The sequence below is a fragment of the Grammomys surdaster genome, unplaced genomic scaffold (assembly GCF_004785775.1).
Source record: "Grammomys surdaster isolate TR1022 unplaced genomic scaffold, NIH_TR_1.0 62, whole genome shotgun sequence".
NCBI classification, from domain to species: domain Eukaryota; kingdom Metazoa; phylum Chordata; class Mammalia; order Rodentia; family Muridae; genus Grammomys; species Grammomys surdaster.
This window is the reverse complement of record NW_021604564.1, coordinates 7,446,612-7,462,961: the sequence shown is the minus strand read 5'-3', so window position 1 is coordinate 7,462,961 and position 16,350 is coordinate 7,446,612. Positions and strand designations below refer to the sequence as shown.

Genomic DNA, 16,350 nt, shown 5'->3' with positions numbered 1-16,350 from the left:
GAAAATATTGCTTAACAAAATCTTAGAAGAAAATTTTCCTAACCTATAGAAGGACATGCCTATAAAGGTACATGAAGCAAACAGAACACCAAATAGATTGTACCAGAAAAAAAAAGTCCCCCTGCCACATAATAGTTACAACACTAAACACACAGAAGAAGAAATATTGAAAGTTGCAAGGGAAAAGGGCCAAGTAACATATAAAGGCAGAACTATTAGAATTATACCTGACTTCTCAAGTGAGACTCTAAAAGCCAGAAGGGTCTAGCCAGATGTCTTGCAGACTCTAAGAGACAAAGATGCCAGCCCAGATTACTATAACCAGCACAATTTTTCAATCACCATAGAGGGAAGAAACAAAATATTCCATCATTAAGTTAAATTTAAATAATATCTACCCACAAATCCAGCTCTACAAAAGGTATTAGAAAGAAAACTCCCAACCAAAGGAGATCAACACCCACAAAAATAAAGGCAATAAATAATCTCGTATCAGCAAATTCCAAAGAAAGGACAGAAGGACACATACACACATGCACACCACCACAAACAACAACAACAAAAATTAACACTCATTGGTTATTGGTATCTTTCAACATCAATGGTCTTGATCCGCAATAAAAAGACACACACTAACAGATCAATGTAAAAACAGGAATCATCCTTTCCTCAGAGTAAAGGGTTGGAAGAAGAGTTTTTTTAAGCAAATGGACCTAAGAAACAAGCTAGTATAGCCATTATATCTAACAAAGCAGACTTCAAATCATAGTTAATCAAAAGAGACTGAGAAGGACATTTCATACTCAAAGGAAACATCAACCAAGATGATTTTTTAATTCTCAACATCTGTGCCCCAAACACAAGGGCATCAAAGTCTGTAAAGGAAATGCTACTAAAGCTTAATTCATACATGTATCCCCATACATGTTACTGGGAGACTTTAATACACCACTCTCAACATTGGACATGTCATCCAGACAAAACCTAAACAAATATTATGAACCAAATGGATAAATGGATAAATAGCAGCAAAATGTTTTACCCAAACAGAAAAGAATATACATTGTTAGCACCACACAGCAGAGTCTCCAAAATTTACCATGTGCTCAGTCACAAAGCAAGTCTCAGCAGAAATAATAAAATTGAAATAACCCCTGCATCCCATCAGACCACCATAGATTAAAGCTGGATTTCAACAACAGAAATAGCAGAAAGCCTTCAAACTCATGGAAACTGAATGATTACTGAGTCAAGGCAGAAAAAAGAAAATTAAAGACCTCCTAGAATTCAATAAAAATGAATGCACAGCATATCCAAATTTAATGGACACAATGAAAGCAGTTCTAAGGAAAGTTCATAGCACTAAGTGCCTGCATAAAGGAATTGGAGAGCTCTCATACTAGCAACTTAACAGCACACCAGAAAGCTAGGTTTAAAAAAAAAAAGGCAAAATAAGCAAGTATATCCAAGAGAAATAGATGTAAAGAAATAACCAAACTTAGGGTTGAAAATAGAAACAAAAAGAATACTGCCCCCCCCAAAAAAAACCAATGAAACAAAGAGTTGGTTCTCTGAGAAAAATCAATAAACAATTATCAAAACTAAATAGAGAGAGAGAGAATATCCAAATCAACAAATCAGAAAAGAAAAAGGGGCATAACAACAGACACACAGGAAATCCCAAAAATCACTTGGTCATCCTACTGTAAAAACTTGTATTCCACCAAACTGCGAAATCTGAAAAAAAAACAGATAATTTTCTTTATTAGATACTACATATTAAAATTAAATCAAGATCAGATAAACAGCTTAAATAGACTTATAACTCCTAGTGATACAGAAGCAGTCTTTAAAATTCTCCCAAACAAATAAACAAAGCTCAGGGTCAGAAGGTTTTAACGAAGAATTCTACCAGACTTCCAAAGAAGAGCTAAGGTCAATACACTTCGAATTATTCCACAACATACAAACAGACGGAATCCTGCCAAATTCATTTTAATAGGCCAAAGTTACCCTGATACCCAAACCATACAAAAAGTCAACAAAAAAAAATTACAGACTAATTTCTTTTATTAGCATAAATGCTAAAATACTCAATAAAACACTACTTGTACACTGAGTCCAAGAACACATAAAAGACATTATCCACAATGATCATGTAGGCTTAGCATAGGAAAATCTATCAATCTAATCCACCATATAAACAAACTGAAAGAAAAAAAAAAACACATGATCATCTTATTAGATACCAAAAGGTCTTTGATGAAATCTAATACCCCTCCATGATAAAAATCTTGGAGACTAGGGATAAAAGGGACATACCTAAATATAAGAAAGACAATTTACAGTAAGCCAATAGCCAACATCAAATTAAATGGAAAGAAACTCAAAGCAATTTCACTAAATCAGGAACAAAACAAGGCTGTCCAATCGCTCCATATCTATTCAATATCATACTTAAAGTTCTAGCTGGAACAATAAGACAACTAAAGAAGATCAAGAGAATACAAACTGGAAAGGAAGAAGCCAAAGTATCCCTGTTTGCCAATGATCAGATAGTATCAACCCTGAAAATTCTACCAGGGAACCCAAACAACTAATAAACACCTTCAGGGAACTGACTGGAAACAAGATTAACTCAAAAAAAAAAATCAGTAACCCTCCTATGCAAAAATGTCAAATGAGCAGGGAAAACAAAAACAACCCCCCCCCAAAAGAAAAATATCACCATTCACAATTGTCAAAAATGATATAAAGTATCTTGGGGTAGCTCCAACTAAGCAACAAACAAAAACAACAACAAAAGGATAGCTAAAACCTTCCTAACTGCAGGACTCACCACTCACAATTTCAAGTTGTATGACAAAGCTATAGTAATAAAAAGAAGCATGCTATTGGTATAAAAACAAGCATGCTATTGGTACAAAAACAGACACGATGACCAACTGAATCGAAATGAAGACACAGACATAAATCCAGACACCTCTGGCCACCTGATTGTTCTGATAAAGATGCCAAAAATAACCAATGGGGATGGAGTGAGGAAGCCATCTTCAACAGAAGATGCTGGTCAAACTGGATGTCTGCATGTAGAAGAATGCAAACTGATCAATGTTTATCATCTTGCACCAAACTCAGATCTAAGTAGTCAAAGACCTCCACATAAGACCACACACACTGAACCCTACAGAAGAGAAAGTGGGAACTGCCCTGAATGCACTAGCACAGGAAACAACTTCCTGAACACAACAAGGAAAGCACAGACACTGAAACAATTAATAAATTGAAACTGAAAAGCTTCTAAAAGGCAAAGGACACTGTCAACAGGTCAAAACGGCAGCCCACAGAATTCAAAAAGATTTTCACTACTACCACATCTGATAGAGGACTAATAGCCAACTATATCAAGAACTCAAAATACTAGACAACAAACAAACTAAATAATGCAATACAGCTGTAAGGAGTAGACTCTCAAAAGAGGAAACTGAAATTCACCTAGAAGCACTAAAAGACATGTTCACCACCCACAGTCATCAAGAAAATGCAAATCAAAACTACTATGAAATTCTATCCTAAACTTGTCAGAATGGGTAAGAGGAGAGGATGTCAACATGCCTAAATCTATAGTGGAGGCAGTAACACTGGTGTGTACACTGTGACATGTATTATCACATGATAAGAAACAGATAAAAGAGAAATGTATTTTTGAAAGAAATTTCCATCCTTTTCCATTGTGATTGCACAAGCTTCGCCCAGGGAGTGGCACTATTAGAAGGTGTGGCCCTGCTGGAATAGGTGTGTCAGTGTGGATGTGAGCTTAAGACCCTCATCCTAGCTGCCTGGAACTCAGTCTTCCACTAGCAGCCTTCAGATAAAGATGGAGAACTCTCAGCTCTGCCTACGCCATGCCTGCCTAGACGCTGCCACACTCCCACCTAAATGATAATGAACTCAATCTCTGAACATGTCAGGACAATTAAATGTTGTCCATGTAAGAGTTGACTTGGTCATGGTGTTTGTTCACAGCAGTAAAACCTGAACTAAGACACCTATTACGTGGCTAGAAAAAAACAGGTTTTCAAATATTTGACAACGATTAGGCTTATTGCTTTAACACATATGCACTAACAGGAACAGGCTGGTGTGCTGGTACAGAACTTTAATCCCTGCATTCAGGAAAAAGGCAGAAGCTCAACAAGTTGAGACCACAGAGTGCTCTGCATAACAATTCTAGGCTGGTTAGGATGACTCAGAATCAAAATAACCTCTTATCCATCAGATCAACATGCAATAAAATTTGAAACCAATTACTAGAAAACTAAAAAAAAAAAAACAAAAAACACTACAGGAATACATGGAGACAAAACAACATACCCTGAGATGACCACTGCGACCCTCAGCAAAGCAAAGATCATGGATATGAAAGCTAGTTCTAAGAGGAAAGTTTATCACTGAGTGTTTTCATGGGGAGGAGGATCACAAATAGGCTAACAATGTACCCCAATGTCCTGGAAAAACGAGAGTAACAGTAATCCAAAAGAAAAACAAACAAACAAACAACAACAAAACGACAGATGGCAGCAGTGCTAAAAGACAAAGGCTGAAATTTGTAAAACCGAGGCTAAAAACAACCATACAGGCAATCAGTCAAACTGCACTGATTCCTTGAAAGGGGAAAAAAAACCCACAAAGAATAACAAACTGGCCAGAAGGAAAAAAAAAAGAGAGAAAACAAATATATTTAGTGGTAAAGGGTTGGGGTTCCCACAGCTTTCAATTTAATAAGCCAATCATTTAGGAATTCTGAAAACATTAATACTCTAAAAACCTATACATGGAATGGGTAAGTTTCTAACCCACGTAGGACATACCAGAATTAAAACAATATAAGCAACTTGGTATCAAGTGCCACTGCAGCAATAATTTGAAAGCTTCTCAACAAAGAAAAGTCCACATTCAGATGGATGACTGGCAAATTCTATCAAACCTGGAACTTTGTTATACTTCTTCTCTAGGAAAGAAGGGGTTGTCATAGCTCACACTGTCATTCAGGACAGACACTTGTCAGAGTTCTCCCTTCCTACTATGTAGGTCCTCCAACTCATTCTACTACAACAGCATTACATTGATATTCAAACTGGATAACTACACAGACAGCAAGCCTCAGATAATTTCCCAAACAAACACATATGTAAAAACTCTCATAAAACTCTTATAAATCAAGTTCAAGAATACATTAAGATCACACACCCAAGTTGATGTGGGGATGCAAGGTTGGTTCAACATACACAAAACTCTGTAACTCAGCACATAAAGATAATTAAGGACAAAACCTCTCCTCTTCATTTAAAAAAAAAAAAAGCCAAGAATTAGATGGAGCATACCTCAACATAACAAAGTTTCTTTCTATACAACAAACCTATGGCCACCATTATGCTAAATGGGAGGAAAACGGTTTCCTCTAAGGGATCCTACTCTCTCAATTCTTATTCACTGTGGTGCTTTGAGTGCTACCTAGAGAACTACGGCAGAGGAAGAAACACAGATACACACACAAACATAAACTCCTGGAAGTCTTACCTAGGTTGCTCTTGCAGGATGATCAACTCCTGGTGTGCAGTACCTGGACACACCATCCAACTTTGCTGAGCATCTGGACAATCCCATTCAAAGCAAGAGTGTGCACAAGTGGGTGGGAGTGGGGTGTGTCTCTGCCACAGGTCATTTAGGAAATGCTGAGCAGACCTGACCTGCCCTCCTCACAGCCTCTCCACACATCAACAAAGAATGGGGCTGATACATCCCCCAACACCTCCACAAATCACTCTTCAAAAGGCAGCTAAGCCAGGCAGTGGTGGCACAGTCTTTAATCCCAGCACTTGGGAGGCAGAGTCAGGCCGATTTCTGAGTTCGAGGCCAGCCTGGTCTACAGAGTGAGTTCCAGGACAGCCAGGACTGCACAGGGAAACCCTGTATCGAAACAACAACAACAACAACAACAAAAGAAAAAAAAGAAAAAGAAAGAAAGAAAAAACAAACAAAAGAAAAAGGCAGCTAATATTTGCAGCCTTTCCTTTCTATAGCTCCCCAACAGAACATTTAGATGTACTTGAAAACAAACAGGGGCTGGAGAGATGGCTCAGCGGTTAAGAGCACTGACTGCTCTTCCAGAGGTCCTGAGTTCAAATCCCAGCAACCACATGGTGGCTCACAACCATCCGTAATGAGATTCGATGCCCTCTTCTGGTGTGTCTGAAGACAACTACAGTGTACTCATAAGTAAAATAAATAAATCTTTGAAAAAAAAGAAAACAAACAGTTATGATTAAGCATTCAATTCTATAGAAATTAATAGGCCTAACAGAGCCCTTCATGGTTCTAAACTCAGAAGTCTTGTTAAATGAAGTTAAATTTTACATATTGGGGAATGACTGTAGAATCAGAACAACAAGAAAAAATGGGGCTAAACAGACTGATGGAACAGGTTCACAAACTTATCTGTGAAGCAAAAATTGCTTTTGGAATATTTAAAATAGGACCTGCATACTGTCATCAAAACACCTTCTGGTAGAAATGTCAATCAGAAGAACCACAGTAAACAGTCTCAGCTGATTACAAGGTGCACTCTAAAATGCCCATTTTACACACAAACATACATGCAAACAAAGTTTATTTATTTTTACCTAATGGGCAATTAATCTGCCTGCATGTATGTCTGTGCATCATGTGTGTGGCTGGTATCTAAAGAGTACAGAAGCGGGCATGAAACTATTACTTCTTTAGCCCCTATACCTACATTTTTAAAGCTAGACAAACTGTAGTTTTGGGTTGTTTTTTTTTAAGCACTTACAGAGAAAAAGCAAGACTATATCACACCAAGGAATGGTATCCAATCAAAAATTTAGCCAAATACTAGACATAAATCAAATGAATCCAACCAAACGCTCAGTCAGGATGTGGTGCTCATACAATGATTACCTAAACATTTTAACGAAATGTGGACCTCAAGTCTGTCATCCCAGCACTCAGAAACCCAGGAAGCAAATGTGTCAGTTCAGGTTGATAGTGCAGTGAGGTCAAGTCCAACCTGAGCTAGAATGAGACACCCCCCCACACACACACACACAATTTCAAAACATAACACTAAACCAGCAGGACAAGGGGGAGGAGGAGATAAACACAGCACTCATCCCTTTCCAGATCACAGAGGACTGGCTCTTGGTATCCTGGATACTAAGCTGTGCTTTGGAAGGGCAGGTGGTACACTGTAAACTCAGCACTAAAAGGCTGAGAAAGGAAACCTGAATTGAAGGTCAGTCTGAGCTATATACGTACATACAAAGACTTTCACTCAGAGAACAGAATTCTACATTTAATATACTGAATTACATGTCATTTTATTATTTTGTTATTCATTATTAAATGTAATTAGAATGCTGGATAAAATTAACATGATTATTAACAATAATTATATATTATATTGTTAATATGTAAGCAATATAGCAATTATATAGTCAACATTAGCTATGATTAATATGATTACTCATATTTAACATACTGTTGAGTTTTTTCCTTTATAGTCTTATTTATTTTTAAATATTTCCTAATTTATTATGTATCTTTCATCATGAAAAAACTGACAAAGGAGTTGAATTTTAAAAATAAAATGCTAAATTTGTATGAGAAATACCATATCACACACATACATTGCTTCCCCAGAATCAACCTACTTCCTGAACTCAATACTGTGGCCTCACTTCTGCCTTGCACTGAAAGCAAACAAGACTGATGTGGGGACTAGGGACATGCAGAAAGACGATGGACTATCTTGTTATGAGATAGAGGGAATCCATCAATGTCTACTACCATCCTTTCAAAGACTGAAAAGTCAGCTTGAAAAGGCTCCTTTAGCCAAGAAAATCTGACTGACATTAGTAATAAAACCGCAAAGCAATAAATATGTCAGATGTTCAAAACTACAAGCACACAATAACACTTAAACAGACCCTACCTTCTAGGAACCTGGGGAAACAAGTCAGTATTTAAAAGCCAGTAAGGAAAGGGGAAAAAACCAAACAAACAAACAAACAAAACCAATATGCATGTCTCTCCTGTATAAGCCAGGACATGAGCGGTTTTCTTTGTAGAAACATTAATGATTGTGCACACTGTTGGAATAATGAATTTGACATCTAGGTCATGATCACCAATGAGCATCCTCAACTATTAGATGCTTCTTCTGGGATGTACTAGTAAAGCACTAGTAAAGCCTTCCTAGGCTTCCACATAATGAGGGATGAGACCAAAATTAGATCAAACCCTTGGACCCAGCTGACTTGCAGAAAATATAAGGAAAAGACGAACATTTCCCTAAAGAAATACAATTAACAAAACAGAGTAGGGGAAGCTTTACAGTCAGATAGAAAGGGATAGCTAAGTAAATTGTGCACAGCAACTACGCATTCTGTCACCATTCTATAAAAACATAAGAAATTCAAGAAGCTTAAAATAGCTATTAAAAATTGTCAACATCTCACATCTATGAAATAACCAACATTTGGACCATAATATGGAAATCCTCAAAAATGTTAAACTAAAACACTGCATGCTCCAAGAAGCCTGCTCAGAAATCCAAAAAGAACTTCTTAAAATCTGAAATCAAGATCTCAGACAAGATCTCAGATAACTCTACCATGAATAAACCAAAACAGAACCAATCCAAATGCCACAAAACAAAACACTAATCAAAGAAAAAATATGCATAAAATGGTGTGTTCTTCAGCCTTTGAAAATAAGCAGGTAACAGAACAGATATAACGGTGCACACCTTTATTATAAGCACTGAGAGGAGACAAACAGGTGGATCCTGGTGAGTTACAAGCCAGCGAGGCTAAATGAGACCATCTCAGAAAAAGGAAAGGCAAATTAAGACAGGAAATTGTGCTATTGGGTACAACATGGACGGACTTCCAGATACTATATATGGAAACTAAAACAGGGCAATCAGGAAGAGACAAGTATTGTTAGAATGTTGTTTCCAGAACTTACTCACTCATACCTGGAGAAAAGGAAATGTTTTGTGATTTCAAATATGAATAACATGTACTTACATTCCTTATCACATGAAAAAGTTAATGGCAGTTTAAGGCAGAAAAATGCTATTGTAATTATATAGGAGTGTGCAACTTCTAATACTGAAATATTTAGGGATGAAACTGGTGTATTAATGACCACAATAATCAGGCAGGGCACAGCAGGGCACAATTTATCAGAAAGAACATCTGTAACAGGGGCCATGGGTGGGAGAGGGAGCTGTAACTTTTCTCTCTAACACAAGTTTGAAACAAAAGAGCAAACATCATCACATAACCTGCTAACCAATGAGTCCCACTAATATGAAGATAATTCCAGAAAGGAAAACTGTCAGTTCTGGTCATATAAAGTGCATTTTAATAGCTAAGGCAGTGTAAACTCAATGTATGGTACAGGGAAGGTGGCAAAGGGGTCACCAATCCCCAGTGTTTATATCAGCAGTGCTCACCAGGACCAAGCCCTCTCACCAGTGCAACAGCACATGAAATGCTCAGAGGAAAATGGGAAATAGTCTCTCCCTTACACTGGGGAAATAAATTTCTGAAACTGCACTTAGCGCACACCCCGTATACAGTGAGCCTTTCCCCAGCTATGGCTATGTGGCCACAACATTAGCTCCTCTAACCAGTGGAAGGTCTTGGTCCTCACTAGGGGGTATTATTAAGTTTTTTTTTTAAATTACTGTATGCACGTACCCTGATAGCTAAGTGACAAGTGGAGAGGAAAAGCAGATCACTGGACAGAAGGAAGCTTCACATCCAGAACAGGACAAGCACATTGTTCATAGCAGTGCTCGGCTTAAAATTCAGTAAATAGTTTATTTCTATAACTTTCTATTTAATATATTCATTGTTGATGTAATAACGGTAATCACATCTCAGCAATATAAATGTGGGATATGAGGGACTGCTGGTCATTCTACTATTTATTTATTCCCAAACACACAGCAGCCACATAGGAGGAATACAGTTTAAAAGACTCCAGTGGGTGGTAATGGCTGCTGAGGGTCGGGATGTCCTTTCCCTTCAAAAGGGTAGCCACTGGAAAGCTATCCCTGCTCTAGCACATAAGCCTACACCCATTCACCAAAATAAACTACGACGAAGCCCATGGTTAATGCAGTGATGCACACGCACACCTTCAGTCCCAGCACTCAGGAGCCAGAGGCCGGCTGATCTCGCTGAATTTTACGTCAACCTAAACTAATAGTAAGACCCCATCTCAAAAAAAAGAAAAAGAAGAAAAAGAGGGGGTGCAGGTGGCACATGCACATGTTAGAAAGAAGGAATATTCCAGAGGGAGTAAAGGAGGGGGGTGGGAGTGAAGAAAGGAAAATGAAACATGTCAAAATGCATGATACACACAAACTGTCCAATTTTTAATTTAAAAAAAAAATTCTAAGAAGCAAAAGCACCCCCAAACACAATATTAGAGTAGAATAAAATCATTCTAAATTTTAGTTTGTGAGATCACTGAACCTATAGCACAAACAAATCTTAGGAATTTAATACTATTCTACTATTGTCATCAAACAGGGACTGTAGTCATTTCTACATGTACAATTCAAAATTAAAGACTTCTAAACCTTTCTAAAGAGGTAAAGGTGTCTTTCCCCCTAAAGTTAACAACTAAATAAAAATGTAAAATATTATACATTTAGCTGCATATTAACTAGTAACATCAGGATAAGCACAATATCCTAAAACTCACTAAAATGATGAACAAAAATAAAGGAATTTTAACTATCAATATCAAATTTTTAACAAAATTAATTAATTCTATTCACAAAATGTAGTTCATTTCACAAAAGATTATATTTACATCACATTTTTTATCTTGATGTGGTGGTCTGAATGAGAATGGCCCCTACAGCCCCTTGTATTCAAATGCTTGGATCCTAGGTGCTCAAACTGGGAAGAATTAGGAGGTGTGGCCTTACTGGAAGAGATAGATGTATAACTGGGGGTGGACGTGAAGTTTCAAAAGCTCACCAATTCGCAGTTAGGTTTCTCTCACTGTCTCACAGTTGCCGTCTCAGCAAGTAAGCTCTCAATCACTGCTCAAGCACTATGCCAACCTGACTACTGCCATGCTCCCTGCCTCGCGGTGGTCATGGACTATAACACTACAAAACCATAAGCCCTCTCATTAAGTGCATTCTTCTATAAGTTGCCTTAGTCATATTGGCTCAATACAACAACAAAAAAGTAAGACACTAGGTAACCATAAAAATTACAGGAAAATGAGAATTTTTTAAATAGAGTTCCTTTTGCTAAAAATTCTAAACTTTTGTGTTTTCTGAGATTTTTCAGAAATGTTTAATTCTCAATAGTCTATAAAAAAGAAAAGAATAAACACAGCTATAAAGCACTAGCATGGGACAGGAGAAAAAGGAGTGGCACCTTACCATTGGCAGTGCATTGATGTGAGGATGTGCAACTGGATATCCAACTACCAATCACAAGTTGCTGAGGCTAAGAAAAAAGAAAATAGTTTCAGTGTTCTCAAATTCAACTTAAGATTTCCCATACCAAGCTCTGCATGTTCAAAATACTCATTTATACAAGTCTTCAGTATCCCTCCAGTGAGACTCTCCACCACAGCTGTGTCACACACAGCACCAAACACTGCATGCTTATATTCCTGAGAGGCTGATGCAGTTACCAGCCAGCATCTGGGGAATGTCGTGTGTGACCTCCCAATTCAGCTCAATCCCAGAGAGTGCAACTGCATTAGAGTTCGTCAGACATGACCACAAGCCATGCAAATGATGGGAACATACATTCTATGTATTTTGATGAGAGACACATTTATCTGGTTTTAAAATTGTTTCAATCACACGTCAGGTGCTCATCTCAAACTATAAGTCTTCCAGGCTTTCCTTCTATTGCTCTGGGGAATGACTCACAGCCCCCACGGGATATCTGCAACAGAAAAGGCGTGTTTGCTCTGCCTGACAGAAGCTTGTTAGCTTCATGAGGTCTCATAAATTAACTGTTGATCTTACTGCATGTGCAGTATTGGTGTTCTGTTCAGGAAGTTATCCGCTGTGCTAATGTGTTCAAGGCTGTTCCTCACTTTCTACCTGGTTCAATGTATCTGGTTTTACGTTGAGGTCTTTGATCCATATGGACATCAGTTTTCTGCATGGTGGTAGAAATAAATCTATTTGCATTCTTTTACATCCAGATATCTTTTACATGCAGATATCCAATTAGATCAGCAACATTTGTTGAAGATGCTGTTTTTTTCTGTTAAATAATTTTGGCTTCTTTATCAAAAATCAGGTGTCCAATGGTATGTAGATTTATGTTTGGGTCTTCAATTTGATTCCTTTGATCAACTGACTGTTTTTACCCCAATACCATGTGGATTTTAGTACTATAATTCTGTAGTACAGCTTGAAATCAGGAATGATGATATTTCCTGAGGGTTTTTTTTCATTATACAAGACTGATTGCTTTCTGCTTTCCATATAAAGTTGGGTGTTGCTCTTTCAGTTGTTCTGTAAAGAACTGTGTTGTAAATGTGAAGGGGACTGCATTGAATCTCTCATTGTTTTTGGAAGGACGACCATTTTTACTGTTAATCGTACTGTTCCATGAACATAAAACATCTTCCCACCTCCCAGACACCATCCAGACACAAAACCTTCAACCTAGACTTTGTCCTGCCTACAAGATAGGCAGGACGGGGGGGGGGGGGGGGGGGGGGGGGGGAACCATGTTTGCGGCCCAAAGGTGGTGCAGAAATTGTGGAAATAGCCAACCAACGATTGATTGGTCCAGCTTGAGACCCATGCCACAAGAGGGAGCCCACCACTGACACTGTCTGGAGGACTAGCAGAGACCTGGTATAGAACCAAAAACCACTGGCAAAACAACAATAGAAAGTCAATTAAATGATTCTCAATTATATTCTTCTATACATATAGATTAGTACCTAGACCAACTGTCATCAGAGAGGCTTCATCCAGAAATAAATGTAAACAGATGCAGAGAGACCCACAGCCGAACTTAGGGAATCCTGCTAAAGAGGGAAAAGTATTACAGAGGGGTCAAGGACATATCAAGGACACATCAAGAAAACCTAGAGAATCAACTAGAGTGGGCTCACAGGAGCACAAGCCCTGAACTGAGAACCAGGAAGCTTCATGGGTCTGACCTAGGCCCACTGCATATATACTATAGTTGTGTAGCTAGGTCGTCCGTCTTGTGGAACTCCCAACTGTAGAGCGTGGAGCAGGAGGGGAAGGGACAATGGGGACCTGTCTCTGATTCTTCTGCCTGCTTTTAGGGCTCTTTTTCCCTCCTACTGGGTTACCTAGTCCAGTCATAGCATGATGGAGGTACCAAGTTTCACTGCAACTTGATATATTATGTTTGGTTGATGTCCATGGTAGGTATGTCCTTTTCTGAACAGAAATGAAGGCAGAATAGATAGGGGGGAGGGGTGGGAGAATGGAAATGGGAAAAGGGAGAAAAACCTGCAGTCGGGATTTAATAAATGAGAGAACAAAGAAAAAATTATGTTTCATATATCACATCTAAGAGGTGATACTCAGAAGGGACACTGTCCATCAGTGCAAAGTAGATTAATAGGTAGATGGCACAAAACTGGTGTCACCAAAAGGAGGATAGTCACAGTGATAGCTAGAAAGATGAGTTTACACAAGTCAGTAATAAAGATCACTAAGCAGTGTCCTGAATAACCTATGAAAGCCACAAGTCCCTTTGGGTTTATTCTTCTGCTTTCATTCTTCACTGAGCACTCAGGTATCCTGGGACCATGGCCACACTTACTAGAGACCCGGAACTCAACTTAGCATTAGAGTTACAGAAGGTTATGGCAACATACACCAGCCCACTGACCTAGGTGCCAAACATTAGTTTTAGGTATGAGGAGCTAGAGGGGAGAAGGGGATTTCTATGTTCAAGGCCAGGCTGATCTTCTACATAGTGAGTTCTAGAACAGCAAGAAAAAAAAAATGTAAGGCACAGCTTGCACTTAGACTAATAGTTTCAAAAGGAATGTGCCTGCTTCTTTGACAATCTTTAATTTCAGACACCTATGGTGATTAGATCGAGCAGATAGGTGTTCATTTTAGTTTTTAAAAATTAACTCTACTACCCTGTCCATTCCTAAGAATATTCTTGTAAAATTCATTAAAAAGTAGATACTATTATCCAAACATCCACAGGACAAAGTCACAGTGACCACTGACATCTGCTGGGAGATGGGATGACAAGAGGAGAACGGTGTGCCGCTTCCCTGTGCAGGGAGCACAGTGGTCCACAGTAAACGATCCGTCCATCAGTGCCAGCTGCATTGGAGGCCAGAGCCCTTATCAAGTATCCAAAACACTGCTGTCACCTAAACTGCATGTCAGTAAACTAGCAAGGATGCTCTACATATGTGTCTGTCTGGCCACACACACATGAACTGCACACAGTACTTGGGTAAAATACTGATCCAGCCCATTCCAGTTAGTTTCCTTCTTTCCCTTCTTTGGCATTAGTGAGAATTTTCCTTATGACCCCTACAGATGTATTTAATGGAAGTTCTACTAGTTATCTCTCCTCAATATTCTTTAGTTTTTATTTAACTTTTCCTTAGACTTAGATCCTTAAGGTAAATACCACTTAAATGGTTAAGAAAATAACTGTTTCTACAGCATCAAGGACAAGTTCATCTTCAGAAAACAGCAGACAGTGAAACACAGCTGTGTCAAGGTAATTCAACCTAAATGACAGGAATTCCTATCAACACACCGAAGGCCAGATCACAATTCTGAGATGAAGCAACATTTACCTGTAGCCACCTAAATGCTGTGCAGCACATTTAAAAAGCAAATCACACAAAAAAATTTAAACTTGTAGGACAGACACACTTGGAAAGAAGAAGCACATTACAGATGTGCTTTAATCACAGGACAAATGAGAGCCAAGCTGTAAAGCTGTGTCCTGCACATCTGCCTTTTAATTTCTATTTGTTTTCTGAAGACACAGTCTCAATCTGCTCGGCAGCTTGGAATGTGCAATTTTCTGGCACCCACGTTATGTCTGCTTCTCAGTCAGCTCCTCTACCTTGGCCTTCAGTCCTCTGTGGCTGCCTCCGCATGACACTGACATTCCAGTACTGGAAATGCACTTACAAAGAGGTTCTTCCCTCAAACCTAGCCCCATTCCTTCCTCTGGGGGTTCAAGCCACATGGGACTGTCCCTTGACCACCCACGGGGAGGGTGCTCCTTCAGCATACCTCTCTCCCATAGCTGTCTAGCATGCCTCCCCAGCCCTTTCTGCACATCAGGGCTCATTTGCTCACCTCTATAACTAAGACTAACACCTGGGAGATGTGTAGTTTTTTGGATTCACTGTTGTAACAGCACAGGTGTGGGATCTAGGCACAGACCAAACACATGGTCTGAAGAGACAGTGGCTGGCCGCTCTTCTCATGATGAGAGCCTTTGCATACCACTTCCAGAAGGTGGCAGGGACAGACTAACATGCCACTAACAGAAAATAAAAGTACACCTCATAAATTACAAAGCTAACTTTATAGACTGTTAAAGTTCATTCAGTCTCCAAACAAAATAATTCTGGTTTGTTTTTTTTAAGCCATTATCAACATGTACCTAAAGTGAATAATGTAATAATCTTAGAAAAGGCCTTTAGCATGGACATTGGGACTAAGCAAACATCTTCCAAGTAATTCCACTAACATATAACTAGGCTTTTTTAATGTAAAAATTAGGCTTTTTATTTATGAAAAAAATCTGCAAAATAAAAAAATTATTTTGACTGGTTTCTAAGAATAAATTCATTCGGCTCACTGATTGGAAACTGGCTCTTGCCCCAGCAAAAGTGCAAATACAACAACCATCTATCTACACGGAGCAACACAGCCTGCGTCCAGTAGCCTAAGCAACTAAGTACATGGCAGTACTTACTTAAAGAAGCAAAACAACAATGAGTTTCCATGCTGTGTGGAAAACTCTGCAAGTCACATTTAGACCTGAGGAAAAGTTAAAACCTTACCAGAGCTGATTGTGTTCATTCAGATGGACGTAACATGCACAGCTGTAGTTCACCACCCCCCACCCCGATCCATAAATAAAAAGGTGAAGAAGATTTTATTAAATGAATTTCTGGGGAGAAATGTCACCAAATTCCAAATGCCCTTAGTACATGATTTCCAAGCTGATAAATAAACCAATTCCAAATGGGGCCAATTTTAAGGGAACTATATATGTAAAT

General features: G+C 38.6%; 1 protein-coding gene across 3 annotated transcripts in view; it reads right to left on the bottom strand.

Moving 5' to 3' along the window:
* Window positions 1–16,350, bottom strand: part of Tbl1xr1 (transducin beta like 1 X-linked receptor 1) — a 144,155-nt gene that overhangs the window by 63,643 nt on the left and 64,162 nt on the right. For 2 of the 3 annotated variants that reach the window (XM_028762950.1, XM_028762940.1), the window contains exon 2: window positions 11,501–11,567. The gene's annotated coding sequence lies outside the window, so the exon portion shown is untranslated. Of the gene's footprint in view, window positions 1–1,691; window positions 1,711–11,500; window positions 11,568–16,350 lie in introns of those variants that run through there. The other variant, XM_028762959.1, reaches the window with a different exon arrangement.